We start from the raw sequence: 20,851 nt of genomic DNA, 5'->3' as shown, positions 1-20,851 counted from the left end.
TTTTGGCTCTTGCCGTGAATTCACATGTTGGAATAGCAAAAACTCAATTATTTTCCTTTTTATGTCATCAATTTCTTGAATATTATTACATTATTTCATGTTTTTAATACATGTTTTTCATAATTTATTGTTATAAATTATGATAATTGATTTACTTATTCTTTGACTATTCTGCCAATATACATATATACGAATTGAAATAATATTTTCCTCATTTATTCTACTTTTATGACGATAATTTATTAAAAGTCGTTAATATCTTATATATTTTTCTATTTTCTTTCCTATATTTTGGTGCTTTAGATTGAAAAAAGTAATTTTGACTTTATTTCAACATGTTGATAATATTCAACTAACCTTTTCGTTATTTTAATGTTAAAGTTTCTGAGCAATTTGGAGTTTTTAACAATGGCTGTGATTGGTCGTCCTGTTATGGCGTCCTCTCATTTCGCCCAATCAGATTCATCGTTGCAGGATGAGGTACGAGGAGCCGAGGAGTGTGGTAGTCCTCTACGAAGCTTCGTCTGTTTGGCATGTGTCTGCAACAGGTAAGATTAAATTAACTTCAAATATTAAATTAAATTGCTGGTCAGGTGTTAGAAGTACAAAAAACAGAAAGCAACATCGAAGAGAAGTCTGAATTCTTGATCTTTGACATTAATTCGGCATTTTCTTCAAAAGTACGCGAGTTGAAAATTTTTGCTCTTGTCGCGAATTCACAACGAGGTTGGAACTACAGAATCTATTATATCGTTCATTTCTTAAACATTATTCAATGTTTTTAGTACTGTTACCCGCGATTTACTGTTTTAAATCGTTAAAATTTACTACCACGTGTTGATTTTAACAAGAGATTTCAACAACGTTCTTCCTTGAGCATCATAAACTCTGTTTGTTTGGCTGCTTCGGTATCGGCCGGTGTCTGCCGGTACCGAACGATACCGAATGTTACCGAATGTTTCCGTGCTCGAGGAGCAGGTAGGTTTCGTCATTTGTCTCGTGAACGTCGAGAGGGTAAGACGTGTTGAGAACGTCCTTTCTTATGTGCCGGTAGTACATAATAGGTACGCACAGCATATCTATTCAAATATTTTGCATAAATTATAAAATTCGATCGTTTATTAATCATAATTTTATTGCTGTTGTTTAAGTTTTATTTACGTAAATTTGTATTTCTTATTTGTTGCAGATATTTGGTTGATGTCGAAACGAGGCCATGATATTTGATATTGGTTTGCAATACTTTCATAAAGAATTGGTAACATTTTCATTTATTGTGATCAATTATTAATATTTATTTATTTCTTTTTGTTGGGTCGTTGTTAATTGTAAGCATTTTTAATAATTAATTGGTACCAAGGTCAAGGAAAGAAAGATCAAAGAAATTTCTTTTTATCAATTAATACAAAAAGGATCATTAATTTTTCATTTTATTAAATAATTTCGTGTAGTAATTTAATATATGTGTTTTAAATTAGAACAAAATTGAAATAACTCGTTTTCTACTGCAAATGATTGCTTCTCTTCTGTAATTATTAAATATTTTAAACAATCTATTTTTGTTAAGACGTAGTAATTGTATTATGATATCCAGCTTTTGGTGCAAGTTTAAATTAAAATAGAATCACGTTTTTAAATCACATGCTGTTTAAGCATGATTAATTATTGAACTTTGTTTATTGAAAAGAATTTAGACAATTTATAAATCCAGGCGTAATAGAATTTTGAACAATTTTTAGCATGCTTACAATTTTAACAACAGAAATCCTCTACTTTAATAAAATGGTATATTATATTTATTTAACAATGACTTTCTATTCTTGTAATATTCATTGAAATAATTATCACCAAGTATTTAAAACATTTCATTATTGCGATATAATCTAGGATCAATATTCAATTTGAATAATATTCGTATTCGTTGAGAATATTTCATGAACAGGAATATTTCCATTTACCAATAATAACAGTATTTCATTAACCAACGCTCAATAAGAGGAATGTTTGTGTTGTATATTTCCACCCATCCCCAACCTCCTCACTAATCTTTTCTTCCAGGAATTGTTGTGGCCGCGCGCAAGGCGGTCGGTAGAGCCAGTGTTTGTACGAACATATTTCCAATGTTTTGATTTTTTCAAGGGTGAACTGGCCCTGAACAGAGTTGCGTTTGTACAATTAGGAATCACGCGATAGTAGAGTCAGTGTTTGCTGCGTATTATAAAATATTTTCTAGAGCATCGCGGCTCTGATTTTTCTTTTTTCATCGCGAAAGTAGAGTCACTACAATTGTTCGCCGAAAATTATTCACGGGCGCGTTACTAGTATTTCATATCTTTATTTTTATTTTTAATTTTGTTTTTTAATTGCTCGATATATCCGGTATTAGAGTCAGTGCACCACTGAAGAGGAGTCTTGGGCGTTGCTCCATGAGGAAAGAGTGTAAGTATCTTATTACTTTATTTAATTGCTTTTTATTAAAATAGAATAATTTTCAATTTCAACACTTGACAATTGAGATTTCTTTTTAATTGTTAATATTTTATAAAATTCAATTTCATATATAATTTTATTAGAATAAAAATTGATAATTTGCAAAATTAACCGTAATTCTTTTTCGTTTTGTTACAGATGAATTTTTTGATTTTGCCGAGTTCCTGGATATCCTGATGATGGCTTTCTTCACGACTTCCGTCTTGGTACGTCACTTAATTGCTTTTTATTAAAATAGAATAATTTTCAATTTCAACACTTCATAATTGAGATTTCTTTTTAATTGTTAATATTTTATAAAATTCAATTTCATATATAATTTTATTAGAATAAAAATCGATAATTTTCAAAATTAACCGTAATTCTTCTTTTTATGTTACAGATGAATCTTCTCCTACAAGCCAGCCGCCTACCTGGTGTTGTCCATCCTCCTACTTGACTGTCGGAAGAAGAGTATATCTGCGAACGGTGAGTCGCATGTTTTATGGTTCCTCTGGTGCCCAAACATGTCGTAGGACGAATGGTCCGAATCGACACGGGCTACTAGTTGTATACATGCTTGGCAAGCATAGTGACCATGGGTATTATTATACCCATGAGTAGTAACATTTTTATTGTTTCATTTCATTTAGCTTAGGCTAGGTCTTCTTGCACTCCGCGTTTTAATATAATTTCAATTCCACATATTCCAACAGATATTTATAAAATATATGAATGCTTTTAAATGTTCTTAACTGTGGAATTAGAATATTTTAATACCGAAACAATTTTATTTAGTTTGTCTGTAATAGAGAAGTCAAATACTATCTGACTTAATTATTGCGATGGTTCAATGCAATATAGTATTGATAGTATTATGTAATATGTATACTGGATATACATATTAATGATGCTATTACATTGATTTAAGTACATTTTGTACATTATAAATTCAAATGTAATTTGAGAATTTTTTTAAATTTCATTCATTCAATAGCAAAGTTTAACTTATTTACACACGTTCATGAAAAAATGAACAATTTATGTGCAAGAAGACAATTCGTGACGGGTAGATTTCCAAGTCAGAGTGATCTATTTCAACACATTTTGCGTATTGTTGAAAATTTACTCTGAGGAGGGAGTCGCCCGAGGATGTTTGATTAATTTTCACAATAAATTCTTGTTTCATTGCAAAACAATTCATAATTAGAGACATTAAATTCTTTTTTAGTAGAATTTTGCATTTCTTAAAATATCCAACGCGAGAGTAAATATGACAATGCACTGACTAGTATTCGGTGGGAATCCTTTTGGTTTTTAAACTCAATACAATATTTTATTTATTTGATCAAATTAGTTACAAGGATTCCGCGGCCTGAGACCGTGAACACCATCTCATGGGAGACAAACCCATGCATTACTAGGCCTTTGCAGGCGCAGTTTTAGAATACGGAACATATGAAAATATGTTACCATATTCTAAACTGCAGTCCTTTTGTCTATACTATGAGTGTCCGTCAATCTGACACCGTTGGATGCAACGTGTTGGACGGGCGGGTAGCGCACTTAGCGAAGGGGTGCATCCTGTCCTGGCGTTACGACGTCCAGGCGGGGTGGGTGGTATGTAGCGTCTGGCGTATGAACTAGGGGGCGTGAGACCCTTCGTTGCCAGCTGGGTATTAGCAGTGCACCATGTTTGCGTCATAGTTGCTCTATTTTACGTTTCAGTATTTGTTCTTAAAGTTTTATATTTACAAAGTCGAGTCACTTTTATTAAAATAGTGAAATATTAGCCCGTTAGATGTTTATGTACTAATCATGTTTGTAGATCAGGATTTTCAGGTTTAACCCTGTCCGTGTTTATTGCCAAAGCCCATTCACGTGCCCAGGTGCTACTTGGATGGGTAGAGGCAATGGGTACGATGACCTAGTTCATAAGAATAATAATTAATAAGCGGCTGGCATTGTGTTAGTATATCGTGCACGACGTAATCTCCACATATGGTGTGTGTGTTTTTAGGCTGTGGGATTGCGTCGGCTTAATAACTTTTTCATTTAACTTTTAATTTGAAATAATATTTTATTCAACAAGATGTACAATGAACGTACAAACCAAATAGTATCATTACCATTACTATTACTCTATTGCCATTATTATTACCATGATTATTACCATTATTATGAAATATTCTATATCAAAGTAGTTAATTAAATTTTGTAATTATCATTATACGCAATGATTGCTAGCCTTGCCAGACGATTTCAGTGAAAAATGGTACGTACCGTAGAGTGTGATGTGAGATGAAACTCGGGTGTCGGAGGCGTCCCGGGACGTTCTCCCTAGTGTAGGCTTTGCGCCCGGGTGGAGTGTATGGGGGTCGTGGAATGAATTTTTGTGAGAATGTGATTTTGCCTTTTTTAAATATAGCGTTAGGAAGGTAGGTAGTATACCTTCTGGTGTGTGTGATAGATTGTAAGTAGGTAGGGCCGGGACAGGTTGTCACAGTCTCTTGGTCGGGTAGGCGTGATTTCGCGTGATCAACCTGTACCTGGAATATATTTGAAGAATTGACGATACGATCGATACGAACGGGGTATGCCGTTCGCCTTCTATCTATCTGTACAATTTTTCAAATTTTTGGCGACTTCATAAGTCGTCATACGCGATCGCGATGGCACGAAACGCACAAATTCTGCTCGAGCATGGCACGTGTGCACGAACAACGACTTATATAAAGTCCTTTTTCGTCCACGTGTCAATTAGAGTTTCGCGATTTTTCTTTTTTGTTGATTGTTCTTATTTGTTTTGCGAATTTGCAAGTCTCGAGCTTTAGACATAAGTTTCAGGTGGGTGGACCGCCCGAAGAAAGAAAAGGCTGTATGCCGAAGCGCCCCGACAAACTGTCTTTCAAGAGGGGAACTACTAATGATTTTGCATCCTTTTGCAAAAAAGGATGGGAAATCATTATCGTTACTACTTTGTCACTGTGCTTGCCTGTAGTTGTAGTTTTGTAATTTCAGGAGAAGAGGGGGCCCGTGACCCCCATGATTTTGGGCAAATCGCGTTTTCAATTTAGTGTTGCGAATGAATATCGATCACGGTTCAATTTAGTGTTGCGAACTTTAAATATCGCGTTTCCTTTTTGTATTGCTTCAAAATAGAATTTAACTTTTCAATGTTGATTGCTTTAAGATTTTTCAGAGTTCTGAAAATTTTTTAATGTTGATTGTTTTAAGATTTTTTAGAATTTTGCTTTTTAATGTTGATTGATTTAGTGTTGCGAGTAAAAAATTCACGGTTTGAGAATCCCCCTTTTTTGCATTTTAATTGCATGTCTATTAAAGATAGCGTTGCGAATGATATTAGCGCGATTGTTTCCCAGTGTTGCGACTTATAAATACGTGATTGCTTTGCATTAGTTTATAGAGTTCCCTGCTAATTAGTGTTGCGGTAATGAATATTCGGGTTTTGCATTAGAGTTGCGATATATGATGAAATGCCCAAAAACGATCCAGTGGAGTTGCCATGGTCCATAAGGCAGCTATGGACCAGCTGCCGTGATGCAGCCTTGGATTGGCTGTACCCCTTTTTTAGATTAGTGTTGCGTCTTACAAAATTCGGTAGATTTGAGTAGTGTTGCGTTACAGTTCGCGTTTTCTCTTTTTTTCTTTTTTTCAGCTTAGTGTTGCGCATAATGGAGCAGCCTTCACGCGTACGCTTTTGCACATATTATATAATTAATGAAATTAGTGTTGCGAGTAAAAAATTCACGGTTTGAGAATCCCCCTTTTCTGCATTTTAATTGCATGTCTGTTAAAGATAGCGTTGCGAATGACATTAGCGCGATTGTTTCCCAGTGTTGCGACTTATAAATACGCGATTGCTTTGCATTAGTTTATAGAGTTCCCTGCTAATTAGTGTTGCGGTAATGAATATTCGCGTTTTGCATTAGAAATGTCCCAAAACGATCCAGTGGAGTTGCCATGGTCCATAAGGCAGCTATGGACCAGCTGCCGTGGTACAGCCTTGGATTGGCTGTACCCCTTTTTTAGATTAGTGTTGCGTCTTACAAAATTCGGTAGATTTGAGTAGTGCTGCGTTACAGTTCGCGTTTTTTCCTTTTTTCTTTTTTTCAGCTTAGTGTTGCGCATAATGAAGCAGCCTTCACGCGTACGCTTTTGTACATATTATATAATTAATGAAATTAGTGTTGCGAATGAATTCGCGATTGTTAATTAGTGGAAGTAACTATGACTCACATTCGGTGGGAGTCCTTTTAAGGATTCCGCGGCCTGAGACCGTGAACACCATCTCATGGGAGACAAACCCATGCATTACTAGGCCTTTGCAGGCGCAGTTTTAGAATACGGAACATATGAAAATATGTTACCATATTCTAAACTGCAGTCCTTTTGTCTATACTATGAGCGTCCGTCAATCTGACACCGTTGGATGCAACGTGTTGGACGGGCGGGTAGCGCACTTAGCGAAGGGGTGCATCCTGTCCTGGCGTTACGACGTCCAGGCGGGGTGGGTGGTATGTAGCGTCTGGCGTAAGACTAGGGGGCGTGAGACCCTTCGTTGCCAGCCGGTGTTTTGTCATAGTTCAGAATGTTTGCAATTTTGAAATTAGTGTTGCGTGTGATTTCGGTTTGTTTTATAGGGTTTGCTTAGGGATTGCTCTTATGGGCAGTCAAACTTTTCTTTTCAGGTTCCCCTGTACCCTCCCTCCCACTGCCCCGCCCCATTTTTTTTGCTTCCCTTTTTTTAATTTTGAAAATTTTGAGCATTCGGTTATTGGAAATACTGTTAAATAATATATGAATTTAATGTTTTCAGGATATTATTAAATACGATAAAGTTTTAAATAGAACTTTCTTCAAAGTTTTATTTAAAATGGATGTTCATTTTATTTTGTGATGATTGGTGATAAATTATTTCAAGGAATATTTATTCATTTGAGATAGCTTATTAAATTTTAATTTCACTTTATTTAAACAAAAGTAGTGGATAATTGTTGTTCTAGTTGTTCAGTTTTAATTTTTGATCGCGATGTTTCGTTTAAAGCTTACGGAGAAGCTAATTAAATTACTTTTATAAATTTTCAAGTTCTTTTCCTGAAAAGCAAAGTCCACTCGCGATTTTCTTTTCAGTTTATCCATTTACAATAAATTTGCATTGAAAGGTGTATTGAATAATATAATGCAATAAAGTGAAGTAGAGTCGTGGTTATACGTACTATAATATATTGTAGTAAAAGACAGTTGTTTCAATTAAAATATTGTGTGCTATTTGTCGCGAAATGAACGAATATTAAATACAATAAAATGAAATAATTAATGTTCTTAACTCAAATCACTTAACTCAAATATATATTTTTCTGAATTTTTTTCTCTTTATTTTGGTACTGAAGTTTGCTTTAAATTCATATTTCATATCAAATTGATTTTGAGTTATTAACAACCACTCTGACTTTTATAAAATTTTATTGTTACTAATGTATCTTCTTTCCAGGTATTAATTTTTCTTTGTCTTTATCTGGATTCAATTAATCAGTTTCTGTTACAGAGAAATATCTTTATAGGAAGTATGAAATAATAATATCGGATAATCGACTGGAAAAAATGTAATGTAAAATCTAGCGTCCATAAATGGAATTCAATGTATCCAGTTAAGTAAAACAAGGTGAAAATGATTCAAAAGGAAAAATGATTCTTATAAGTGGTAGTATTTGAACCGTACTATTTTCAAAACTTGTATTTAATTTTTTTAGCCTCATTATTTTCTTAAATTATGTTTAATCCTTTCCAGTTTTATTTCAGGAAGTATTCTGGTGAGGACAACAAAATCAACAAATTCATTGGATTTATTTATCTACAGCCCTTCAAATTTTTGTATAAACACGTTGTAAGTTTATGGTTTTGTAGAATGATTATATGTTAATGACTTTATGGTCATTAAGTATAATCGTCAAACACTGCAGTGTTTAATTAGGAAGCGTTAGATTTAAGCGAATTTTTAATATAATTACGAGCGCTCGTTTAGGTAGGCATTCTGAATATTTATTAATTACAGATCTGTAATCAAAATCAAAATTAAAAAATGTTGTGATAGGAATAAAAAGCAAAAATCTACGAAAATATATGTATAGATAAGTAGATAGGTAGGTAGTGAATAAAAATAATGCTCTTTTTGTTGTTCATTTGCATAACAGTCAAAAACGTTTTGCAAATGTGCATCAAGAGGATGATCGTATTGAATAAAAATAAAAATTTGCATAAATGGAGGGTGGATGGGATGAGGTAGGGCGGGTCTCCACCTGCAGCAACCTCCCCGTGGTGAGACCTGGGCAATCGTTATTATTTGATGACTAATTAATAACTGTTTCATTATTTCTATGGTACATTTATTAATTATGCAGCAAATAATACGAGCGAATTGGCTGCGAAATTTGTGCTTTTTTTCTATTTAATCTTTGTTGTATTTTTTCCAGGAACTATGCCTTTGAGATTCTGAAGTGTACCACATTGCAAATACAATTTTACGGAAAGAAAATTAGTAATAATGAATGTATGGTCAGTATTGTTTAATTATGTACTTTTATAATGCCGTAGAATATGACACTGTAGTACCAAAAACTATGTCGTGTTTGGTATCATTTTAATCAGGAGATTTTCACAAACAATTTGGTAAAAATAGTCTCGACCCTTGCATTCCCTTAACATTTTTTCTTCTCAATCATTAAAGTTTCAGTGGTTGGAATTCCTAATAACAGATGGCACAATGAGGTCGTTGAGAGTGATACTCTAATCACAAATGAAATATTAGTGTTTACAATTAATCACATACATAAAGTATGGAATAGACTAATCATCTTCTGAAGAATTTGGGTCTCAAGATCTGAAATGTTAGCATTATCCCAAATTCCAATTTTGTTGCTGCTTTGTTGCGCCCTCTGCGATTCAGGGTGATGATCTTAGGAACTACACCAGGTTAAAGAATCGATGGATCACGGGACTTGATGATTCAGGGTAAAGGGTAAAAGAATTCGATGAACGTGTTGGATGAGTGTCTTTATTCAAAGAAATAAACATTGTTGCAAATACTAAAAATATACCTTTTGAATACTTGTGTACACCCTCGATCACCATAAGGTTGTTACCGAGTTCGATCGAGGGTGTACATCAAAGAGACTGTTAACAAATTAATCAAGATGGAACAGACTTGCTACACGTTTTCATCTATTCTTTATCTCTGTTTTTCTTCGACGAATGTCAGAACAGCGGAAGCGTGCGACGCTGGTTGAAAGATGAAAAATAGGGCTGAGGAGGTTGCAGCAACGTGCCACCCATTTTTTCTCGCCCTCTATTTCTCAGCCGGCTTCTTCTTCCTTTTTCCCTTCTTTTTTCAACTCTTAACGCTCTCGCGACATAGTCACGCTCTACTAACGATGGACGGTCTCGTTTCACGTTGGACGACACTAAGTCCAGTTTGGTTTTTATCCCAGCTAATGTCAAATGCTTTAACCCTTTGCACTTAGAATTAAAAAATAGCAATTTTTAAAGCTTTTTAACACGTTGAGTGTCGTGGTGGTCACCGAACATTTTGTATAATTCAAACAGTGAATAGCTTCAATATTATATTAATAATGCATTTGGTAATTAACTAATTTTAGTTTTAGTATTTCTGATTATATATTGTAGTAATTAACCTGCTTAATTAATGTTGTTCCATGAATTTCCGTACACCAAAGGTAAAATTAATTTTATTGATTCTCTGATTACAAGTTCTTCTGCCATGAAACTGTTCATTTCCAGGAGAATCTCTTTACAAGAAACGAATGCAGCTCACTCAGCTGGTTCGGACGTTCTAACAAAAAGCTCTATTTAAGCTTTCGATCGGGTCGATTTTCTAAACGTTGCTCCGGATAAATTTAAGCGTTACCAGATGCCGAAACGCGATCCTCTCAAAGTAATAATGGAGGAAGATCTCGGTAAACAAATGTTCTCGTTTGTGGTAAGAATTCATTTCTCGGCTGCTATGCTTCTCTTTCCAGGTGACCCGCGGCGCTGTGTCAAAGGCAGCGGAGAAAAGGGTAGAAAAGATCACGGAAAGCGTGAGAAGAAACGTGCTTTCCGGGTGCATATGAAACGCGCCGGCACGAAGCCACGAAAAAAAAATAAGAACCGTTTCTCACTATTTTATTCGGACGAAGTGCAAGCCAGATGTTGTCACGCCTTCTTTTATTAAACCTTAAGCTCTGCATTTCTCCTTCTATTCTTTATTCCTCATTCTATTCACACTCTACTTTCATTCCAGAATAAATTAATCTACGTTTAATCTTCTTCTAATTTTAAATAAATAAAAATGGTTGAACAATTCATAAATCATATGTAGATAATAAAATCAATGATCCTGAATTTTTTCGAATCACGGGGGTCAATTAGATTTCACCGGAAGGTAAAAGGTCAGCGATCGATCGTGTTCGCCAGAAGTTTCCAGTCCCGACCCAGCGGAGGGAACGTTTCGAAGGAAACGGCGTGCTTTGAGCGTGAAAAAAAGGGAGTAAAACTCGGCTGGACAGAGTCGAAGGGAAGAAAATAGAAAAGTGTCTATATGAAGCGGTCTCTCGGGAGGATCGTCGAAAAGAGTGCACACGTGGCGACACGGACGAAAAGGGACGAAAGGGTGGAATTGAATTCGTCGCCGGTGAAAGAGGGTGGGTGGCACCGCGCCATTATTAATTTACGAGGATCAAAGGCGGTGTCACGCGACGCTAATTAGTCCGGTGCAACGTGAGGATCGTGTGCACGTTTCGAATGGTTGAATGTATTTCTAGGAAGATCCCGGTGAAAATCTAATTACCAGTCGGACCTACCTACCAAACAGCTTTTAATGATTTCCGGGAAATAGCCTTTAGATTTTAGGATCGATCGATACTGTATCGATGAGAAAATTATTTGAACCCGAGGAAGTCTACGGGGGAGGTCGGGAACCCGGAAATTCGGGAAAGCCTAATTTGATCACGAGTATACTAAAACTTCTTCAAATTTGAAAATTTTTTTTTATTATTTTCACTCGTCCAAATGAAAGCATTGTTATTTTAAATTCTCTACCCCAAGCTTTGTAGCAGAAACTCAAAGGCCTTGTATCTCGTACAGCTTGATATATTACGGCAGTTTGTTGGAAGTGTTCGCACAGACGCCCCTCAGTCACGAGCCAGAGCCATTTTTTAAAGGATTTTGAAACTTTAACCGGCATTATGGACGTATGTTTATGAATTTTTCTGCTGGTCACGTTTAAAAACTCTTTCTATTTAATTTAATATGTTCCCGGTAGTTTAGAGTATTTTTCTTTAGAATGTTTCAAATGGAAAGTGAAAAGTTTTTCCAGGAAAATTCGATCGTGACTTCAGATAGCAAAGAGAACGAGCGGGAGTAATAATAGACCGATCAGTCTGACAGAGAACGAAACAATCGAGAATTTGTTGTCTCTCTGTTTTCTTGTTTTTCAAGCTGTTACGTTCGGAACGGGCGTACCGGAAATTACAACGTGACGCCCTTCGATTTCTTCCATCTCCGGTCGAGATGTGACGGTGTGAGTTCACCCCTCGCTGGCCGGGATAAACCACACTGCACAATCTAAGAAAATGAGAACGAGACGAGCGTCATGTTTTCTACGTGAGATTCGTGTCTCGAGTTCTCTTTTCGTTCTCATTTCATCCCCATCGCACGTGATTTTCTTCGGGTTATGATGTACAATTTTTCTGGGAGTCACGTTGGTTCGAAGTACCTTTCACTTTCGATTGTTTGTTTGTAAACTGCGTAGAAAAATAAATAAATTGAATTTACAGTGAATGATTAAATTATTATAAATAGCATCGGTATAATTAGGTCTGGGACAGAGTAGGTGAAATGTACATTGGATTTTCATTTGTCAATAATATTAGAAACCTCAACTCATTCCATCGTATATGTTATTATAGTTATTTTGAAAATTTTTCAAGAGAACTATAGCCTTAGGATACCAGCAGTCATTTATCATCAACTGCTCGATAATATTCAGCCAGCGTTGACCAGTCCTGAACGAAGTTGAAGTTCACGAATACTCACCCCCTTCTAATAAATCAATATCGACAGGGATGTTATACTTTTTTTTCTGCCTTCAAGATATCTTTTCTATGAAAGTAGAAGATATCGTTTTTCATCTTTACAACGATCTTTCCTTGTTTTTCTTCCATCGTTAATGATTTTATTTCATTTGTATTCGACAAGTGATATTTTTCAAAATTATTTCTCTCATCGTCTACTGACCATAATGATACTTCATTAAAAAATTTCCAGTTCGTGCAGTAATTTTCCAAGAATGGTTTTCATTAAACGGACGTTCCTTGCCATAAGAGAAAACGTTCGCCGATGACTTGTATTAATTTTCATAATTCCACAATATTCGAGGAAAAGTGCACTGACAGCGACAACCGATAATAAATTACCGTCGAACGAGGGTAAGATTATAAAGATAGACACTCGGTTTTTGCAGATCCTTCCGGTGAATAATTAATTCCTAGGATGGGATGGCTCGTCCGATGAGTCCAAAGACATCCAACGGGAACTCGTCCCCGTTGATGCAAAAGGGAACCTCACTAATTCCAGTTGGCCCAACTTTCACCTCGTTCTGCATATAATTTGCGACTTCATTACTTTCTCGTCTAACTTTCCAGAATTTGCATTGTACCGCCTGTTAAGTTAAATGAATAGAAATATTTTAACGGACAGACCTGTCCTTTCTGAATCCATCTGCAGGTGCAGTATTTTTTTTTCACTTTTTACAAACTTCATTAGCATACTAAGAGAGAAAGGGTAATAGATTGTAATTAATTGTTATTGAAAATTCTTTCTACATAGAAAATCTGAAAATACTTTCAGATTGTACACCTAAGGTAAAGTTTATCTTAAAATAATATTTTATTTGGAATAATTTATTTTCACTTGGATTTTCTAATGCAGCTGCATGGTGATCGATACCACTCTCAGCACCAGAGAATTCAGAGTGCTGTCGCGACACAGCTTCGTCAACAGTTCTTGCCAGCACCGAGGCAGTAAAAATATTTTTTTTTTTTCCTTCACTCAACTCGATAGCTTACGGAACGAGGACCGTTTCATTATGTCCCATTGTGTCGGTGCTTTCAGGTTCCGGCGCCGTTTCATTTCGGCGCGCGACGTGGCGACCCTTTGCCCTGAAATTTCGCTCTAATTGCAGACAAATTAATGTCACCGGACGAGCGCGCTCTACACCGTTGATTGGTACGTTCGCCTCGTATCCGGAACCAGGAATGCGAAAATCTACGTTCGGTTGCACCAAAATTGTGTTCGGATAGGTATTTACGAATTCTCCAAACAATGCCATTCAATCTTTTCAAAATCCTTAATGGAATTTCGTCTATCAAAAAATTAGAAATTGAAAATTAATAAATCAAGTGGTGGTAAAAATCAGCCCATATGCAAACGAGGCAGGGGAACGTGGTTTCATCTATCTTCATTGTTGTCCCAGCGTGCAAGCGTCCAGTGACGTTTAAATTTTGAGAGTGGAAACACGTGATGGGATACGGGACGAATACCAAGTGGCCAGCAAGATAAATTGATTCGATTCGAAATGGGAAGAGAGGCGAACGGGGACCAGTTTCGTGCCCAAGATTCTCAACCCCGACGGAGTTTCCCAAGATTTTTCATTTCCCTAGAAAACGGTGCGTACCTTTCTTGCCTCTAAATAACCGTACGTTTTTCTTGTTACTTTCTTTTCTTTTTTTTCCAGCGAATAAGTATCCCACTGAGAGTTTCGATATCGTTTCGTATTAAATTCCACCAGCGAAATCTCGCTAGAATCTTGAATCCAGCTGATGGTCGTCGGTGGTTTAAGGGTCAGCGTGACGTCACAGAATGGACCGGAGCAAGACGATGGACGGTGTACGATGAATAAATTACGAGGACAGTGACACGAAACCGGCGAGATGAGTAGCCGAGATAGTGGACTGGTCTATTTTTGTACGACCATCTCTACGCTGATCCACTTTTTCTATTCCTTGGATCCATTGCACCGCTTATGATTAATTAGCTAATAGAAGGTAACGTTTATTTAGCTCGCGTAGACCGCAAACGCGTGCCCAAATTCGGTCAGCATCTGGATCGCGTGGCAGTTGATAAATTTCGGAATTGTTCGACGATAAACATACACGTCACCCCGAAGTCCCGTATATTCTATAATACGTGTTCTCCGTTGCGTTGCATTAGTTCATTTCAATCGCGACGAAATCAAATTACGAGCAACGAATTGCGATTGAAACTGTGCGCTACGTCCGGCAAACACCCCGGCGAGTTAATCACGTACATACGATAAATTTACAGTCAATGGAAAGCATCGGGCGCAAATTTCACATTTCACCTTTAACCTTCGGAAGTTGGTCAATGGATCCATTCGAATAGCCTCAAATTACTTATTTAAATTGAAAAGTTCATACATATTTCTAAATGATACAAATTTCGAAGGAGTCTCTAGGATAAATAAGGACTGATAGGACAGCGAGGAGAAGAGAAATGAATAGAAAATTAATTTTCTCTCATTCGTAGAAGATAACAAGTTTCCTCAGCGATGTCCAAGAAGAACGCGAGAGTCACCGGCCAGATTTCAGCCGGTGTTTATCCCATAATTCGTGTCTCGAGCCTTCATCCTTCTCCCGGCAACAGCGGTCGTTTCCTCTTGCACTAAATCACAGACGACGTAGCCAGCAGCGAGCAAGTGACCCAGAAATTAAAGTATTCCATCCGGTGCACCGTCTTCGCGATCGCTTTATTTCGCTTATTAAAAACGAAAGCTCAGCGAGATTGCCTGCGAGAGATTCTGTTTCTCGTTTCACGTCAACCGAACGTGTTTCCGTCTCCAGGCTCGTTCAGTGGAACTTTACCGGACATTACGAGCTGGATATTCCTTCCGGTCGCTCTCAGCCAAGCTCACCCAGGCTACGCGTTAAATCATTGTTAACGCGCTTGTCACCACTGACCTCGAAAGTTATGGCGTTCGATGCACAGATGGGAGTGCTGCTTTGTTGCAATATACAGTGAGTTGCAAAATTGTTTAGAATATATAGGGAGTTACAAAATTAGTCTCACAGAGGGTGAATTGGTCATTGGGGGGTTGGGAAAATTACCGGTGGTCTGGTAGGGATTTGAGGGGTGCAATTAATTAAAATTCCCTACGTCAGTAATCCTCTATCAGTAATTTCGTAAAATAAATTTTAATTAGCCTAGGCTGTGTTTGCATCTTTGTACTCAGGGTTAAGGGTTCAGGATTAAGTCCAAGTTTGCCTCTGGTTAGGTAGTATATTTCTATCGGGAAGGTATCATGCCTGCCCAGTTACTAATTGAGAGGGTACGATTACTTATGCGACCTCTTGTACGTGATCTCCTGTATGCCCGTAGCGGTATCAACGTGTGCAGCAAGCTAACGTATCCTGGGCGAACGAAGCAGCACCAGAAATCGATCCTGTGTAAGATACTTCGAGACAGATACGTTCCTAGGCTGATTCAACGTACTTTGAGAAAGTTTTCCTCTCGGGTAGACGATGTCGGGAACGGGAAGGAAAAGTGTCGTTGCCGTTGAGGGAACGTTACGAGACTCTTATCTGGACGAACGTTTCCAGTTGGCACGATAGCTCTTCGCCCAACTTTCTTCCCGTACCCAAGGCCCAGAGACGCATAATAATTTACCGGTTATTCATATTCATAAACGGGCCATGCATATTCACAATAAATTTCCCTGCGGCACCGGTCGGGCGGAAAGTGTAAATTATTTCCTTGGCAAATTGAAAAGCTGCTGCTTGGTAGCGCTGCGTACAGATAGAGAGAATCACTATTCGACGTGGGACGGGATCCTCGTCGCGACGCGGAAACCGTCGATTTTCGAGCGTTCAGATGCTTGACCTGATGATGGTGCATTTGTCGCGTCGTTGAAGGTACTCCTTTTCGAGAGTACTCTCTTGCTCGTGAGACGGTTTCAGCCGGTTTCTCTATAGACTTGCGTTTTCAAATACATCAAGTTAGGTAGATATACAGTAGGCGCTTGATAATTCCCCATTAGAAAGAAAGTTCGTCCACAGGAAATAGCTAAACAATTCAAGAATCAAACCATCCTCCATAAACCCAAGAAGTTGATCTTCCATTGTGCTTTTCCACTCCCATTTCCAATTTCCTTTTTTCCCCCCATCACGTTTCCTCTACTCTCTCAACACAGTCAACGATCAAAAGTATCTCGTCTCCAATTCAACCGAACTTTTCTTTAGATATACAGGTGAGATCGTTGGTCTCCGAGATCCAATAAATCCCTGGTTCTTCCACCCTCGGGTGAACCCCTTTGTCTCCCTTTCGCTCTCACCTTATTTGCACCTCTTTCTCCCTCCATCGAATACGATTATACTCGTTCCGGCGTCTTCTTTCCTGTTCTTTTCATCCACCTTTTTATTCCCGCTGTTAAAGTTCGTCTACACGATCACGGTGGCACGAGGATTTTTCTTTCGTATTGAAAGAGAAATACAACCCTTGAAAGTAGCGGAAAATCTATCGATAGAAAACAGACAAAATTAAGAGTGAATTGGATCGGGAAGGACTGGAATTCTAATAGAAGGAAAACAAAAAAAATAAAATGACACACTGTGTGGAGATAAAGTAATAAGAAGAGGGTGAAAAATAAAAAAAAATTATAAAATAAAAAGTGGATGGAAACAGACAGATTGGCTTGGGTAGAAACAAAATGGAAAGGGATGAAAAAAGGGTAAAGGGTGAAAGAAAGCAGAGAAAGACGTACGAAGTAAAGGGTGAATAAAAAGAGACGGATACGGGGGTTGAAAACGAGACGGAGAGGGATGGAAAGCGTTTCGCGTCGAGAGCGAGCGGGTCGATGGTGGGGAAAGGGGTGAATCAGCGCACAGCTACACCCCATCGTGACGGTCGCGCCAGTCAGTCGTCCGCGCACCTTCGTTCGGTGAAGATCGTCGTTTTCGTTTGTGAATTTTCGTTTGCCTTGCGAGTGGCAGATCATCGACCGTCATTCTTTGATCAACTGACCTCTGGTTAGTGGTGACGTCAACGTTGTGCCATCAACCCTATCGTCAACCACCTTGTCAACCCACTGTCAACCCTTAACAATCTGTCTCTACAAACTGGTGAATCAAACAAATTCTTTATATTTCTGCGACAATTTTTTAATCATTCCGCGTACGTTATTATTATTATTACTACGTATATTGTAATTAATTTAGTTAGTTTGATATCTTTAGTTGTTTCTTCAACGTTGCGTTTAGTGTTCGAATAAGAAAAGCCACGGGGTTAAAAGGTAGGGCAAAGGGGTGAAAGTTGGTGGCAACATGTTTGTCTTACGGGGAGCACAAGCTCCAGCAACGAGTCTGTTTTCTTTTCTTTCCCTCGTTTTTTATCAGCGTGCGAGGGAAGCAATCGATACCCGATTCTCGAGATGTAACCAAGGACGCGCCACGGCTTATCCGCAGCGACACGTTAGAAATGAATGGATTGCGTACCGTGGATTCTTCTTTGCCATTGTTTCATGCCTTTTATTGCATTCAGTGCATAGCTTCTCTTTCTATAACCCCTTTGTTGTGACGTCCATTGTGTAATAAATAAATAATTTTTCTTTAGTATTTATTTCAATGCTTCCAAAGAAAATCTTCACTTATCTTCGTCGTTAATTATTACTTTTTAATGATGGACGTGTACAAAGGGGTTAAGTAGCTTTAATATTCGATAGCTATTTTGAACAGCAGAATGATTTGGAGCTTTAGGAAATTAATTATTATTTTAATAGGGATTTACAAGGAGAATCTGTTTACCTCGAACGAGGCGTAGCACGGTAACCAGTGTTTTTCAGAGAGACGGTTGATTACATTTAAGGATGTTTAAAATGTGTAAGCGATTTTTGAAGATTTCGTCGGACAATTTATCTTGCTCGTGTAGGCTAAAGGCAAGGCTAACTTAGCAGTTCCCTTCAGCACACACAATCAATACTTGTTTTTCTTGATGGAATCTACATTCTCATACGCAGTTTATATTCCATCATAATTTATTAAAATGTGTCAGCGACACATGGGGTAAGGGGTACAGCTGTTGATCCCTATACAATGAATGACTCCTTTGAAAAAAGGGGTGAAAATATAATACTGATTCTTAATAAAATACCAAATTTCAATAAAAGACTATATCTGACGTTGTAGATATTAATACAAGTACTCTTAGACGTTCTGGTTGTTACTCGTATTTCTTGGTATTCTCGTGGAATAAAATGTGCCTCGCTAGGTATACAGTTACCGTTTAGAATCATCCGAAACGTCTCTCTACACTGTTTGCAATTTCTGTTATGCCATGAACCAGGGTATAATTCCCCTATCGTGCTACAATACCACGGTCTTTATTGCCCCTGCAGAACCATACCCGTCTCTTTCCCAGCGATGAAACCACGCTCTTGGCGAAACACGTCCGGAAACATTTAGAATTGATGCGTGAAATTTTAGCCGGTAGCAAGCCATAAAAGTCGTAATTTCGACGATTCCAAGACCACGTGCAATCGTATCTATCGAACAATTCTTAGTGGGTCGAACTCCGTTTCTCTTTTAATTATGAAAGCGCTTAGTTTCCAGGGGGCCCTGTTTTAAGACATTATTGCCCTTTTGGAATAATTAGAATAAAAATAATTCGGCCCGGTATTATTAAAATACTTTGAACCAGGGGGGCCCCCGGGATTTTCCATCACGTTCGAATTAGTCGAAAATGAGTTTCTCCTTAGTTTGCTCACTTGTTATTCGACAGGATTTGCGTAGAACGGAAATAGGAAGTGCACAACGAACGCTCGCGGGCTTATTATTAATTATATACACGCTTTCTAAACATAAATTCGTCCATGGTGCCGTTTCAACTTGTACAAATTTGCGGTCGCATTAGTTCCAGGTCGTGTATGCTAGTTTCTATCTGGTTGTATAGCGAGAATAGCGGCGTCATTTTAACCGGCGATGTTCATTCACTCGAAACTAGCGGTTGTCCGTGTAAATTTTCTCGTTGCCAATAATCGTTTCACTATGAGCATATTTGCCGTTCACCCTGAATGGCATTGTAATCAACGTTACACTAATCGTTATTCGAAAGTATATTTGCTTGGGGCCAGTGAACTTTGTTCTCTTCTCTTCTCTTCGCTTCTCTGTTGATTCCTGCCTTTAGACATGAAATATTTCAAGTATTTCTACTTGATGCCGTCAGTCAAGTTATAGAGTAACGTACACAGTTGTTGCCCCCCGTACAATGGTTGACCCAATATCTAATGGGTTTCTTAACCTTCAGATGGCAGACCATGGAGAAAATCACAATTTTAATTTAATTAAGCATTAATTACGAGATGATTTGCAGAATATTTACGAGTGAGAATTAATACAAATTTTTCTTCTTAATCAGAGCATTTATTTTTCTCGAATGAAGTAATTATTATTTCGATTGAACAAGCAGGTGGTTCTCGCAGCAACGCGAATAATCCTAGTTAAATAGGTAGGGTTCTTTTTGCGGTCAGTCTTGTAACTAGCTGGTAAAAAGAGTTTCCAGGTTTTACGTAACTTGGGACTCAAACGTGTACGCAGGGTCTAATGAACGATCCGTACGAGGGTCGAATCGAAAAGTAGAGTTGCTTGTCGCCCAGTGGAAATTGTTCCCGAGTTACACCCCGCCTCTCTTGCCTCTGCCGTCCACAGGATCTATGTACCTTGAACTTTTCGAAGTTTGTGCCCGGCAAAGGAAGCGTGACATGCTGAACAAGAAGTGGCGATCAATCAGAATTAAGGCTCCTCTTCGGTTGTTTGAATAAGATCAGAGAGGTGTAAGTGAACGTGTGATGAAATGCCGATAGATTTCATGAATGTTACGTGTAATAACGATACAGATGAAAAGCTGTTGAAAAAAATATTAACATACATCTCGATAATAATTTTATTAGAGAAAAATACAATTTTTACAAAAGCTACATTTTATTTCATTTTTCAATGCTTTGGGCGTGTAATTAATTTTCGAACAACGTATTCTCTCGATTTTCTCTTTTAGGGTGTTTCCCTTTGCTTTTCCATCAGTAAACGACGCTAATCAACACAATGAATAATAATTCATTTTTATTATGGAAAATTGAATTTTTTAAAATACCCCCATTACACGGGAAACCGATGGGCCACACTCTTCACCCTCCAGGTCGTCGCGTTTATTTTTAACGCGGTACAACCCTTCGTTCATTTTCATAAAACAATTCCTCCTCATGGTCGTACGTCTCATAGATATAAATCAAATAAATGTT

The 20,851-nt window shown here is 37.6% G+C and overlaps 1 protein-coding gene and 1 long non-coding RNA gene across 3 annotated transcripts in view; both read left to right on the top strand.

Moving 5' to 3' along the window:
- Nucleotides 1-1,669: 1,669 nt before the first annotated feature.
- Nucleotides 1,670-3,131, top strand: LOC114878992. Its single transcript, XR_003789834.2, has 3 exons — nt 1,670-2,439; nt 2,629-2,696; nt 2,873-3,131. It is a non-coding gene; the product is annotated as an uncharacterized LOC114878992 (long non-coding RNA).
- Nucleotides 3,132-14,135: 11,004 nt separating this feature from the next.
- LOC114880389 overlaps nt 14,136-20,851 on the top strand; it is an 84,651-nt gene continuing 77,935 nt past the window's right edge. The window contains exons 1-2 of one of the 2 annotated variants that reach the window (XM_029196346.2): nt 14,136-14,213; nt 14,282-14,591. The gene's annotated coding sequence lies outside the window, so the exon portion shown is untranslated. Of the gene's footprint in view, nt 14,214-14,281; nt 14,592-17,492; nt 17,682-20,851 lie in introns of those variants that run through there. The other variant, XM_029196345.2, reaches the window with a different exon arrangement.

Source organism: Osmia bicornis, chromosome 14 (assembly GCF_907164935.1).
Source record: "Osmia bicornis bicornis chromosome 14, iOsmBic2.1, whole genome shotgun sequence".
Classification (NCBI taxonomy): Eukaryota; Metazoa; Arthropoda; class Insecta; order Hymenoptera; family Megachilidae; genus Osmia; species Osmia bicornis.
The sequence above is the reverse complement of the archived record's forward strand: the minus strand, read 5'-3'. Positions and strand labels throughout refer to the sequence as shown.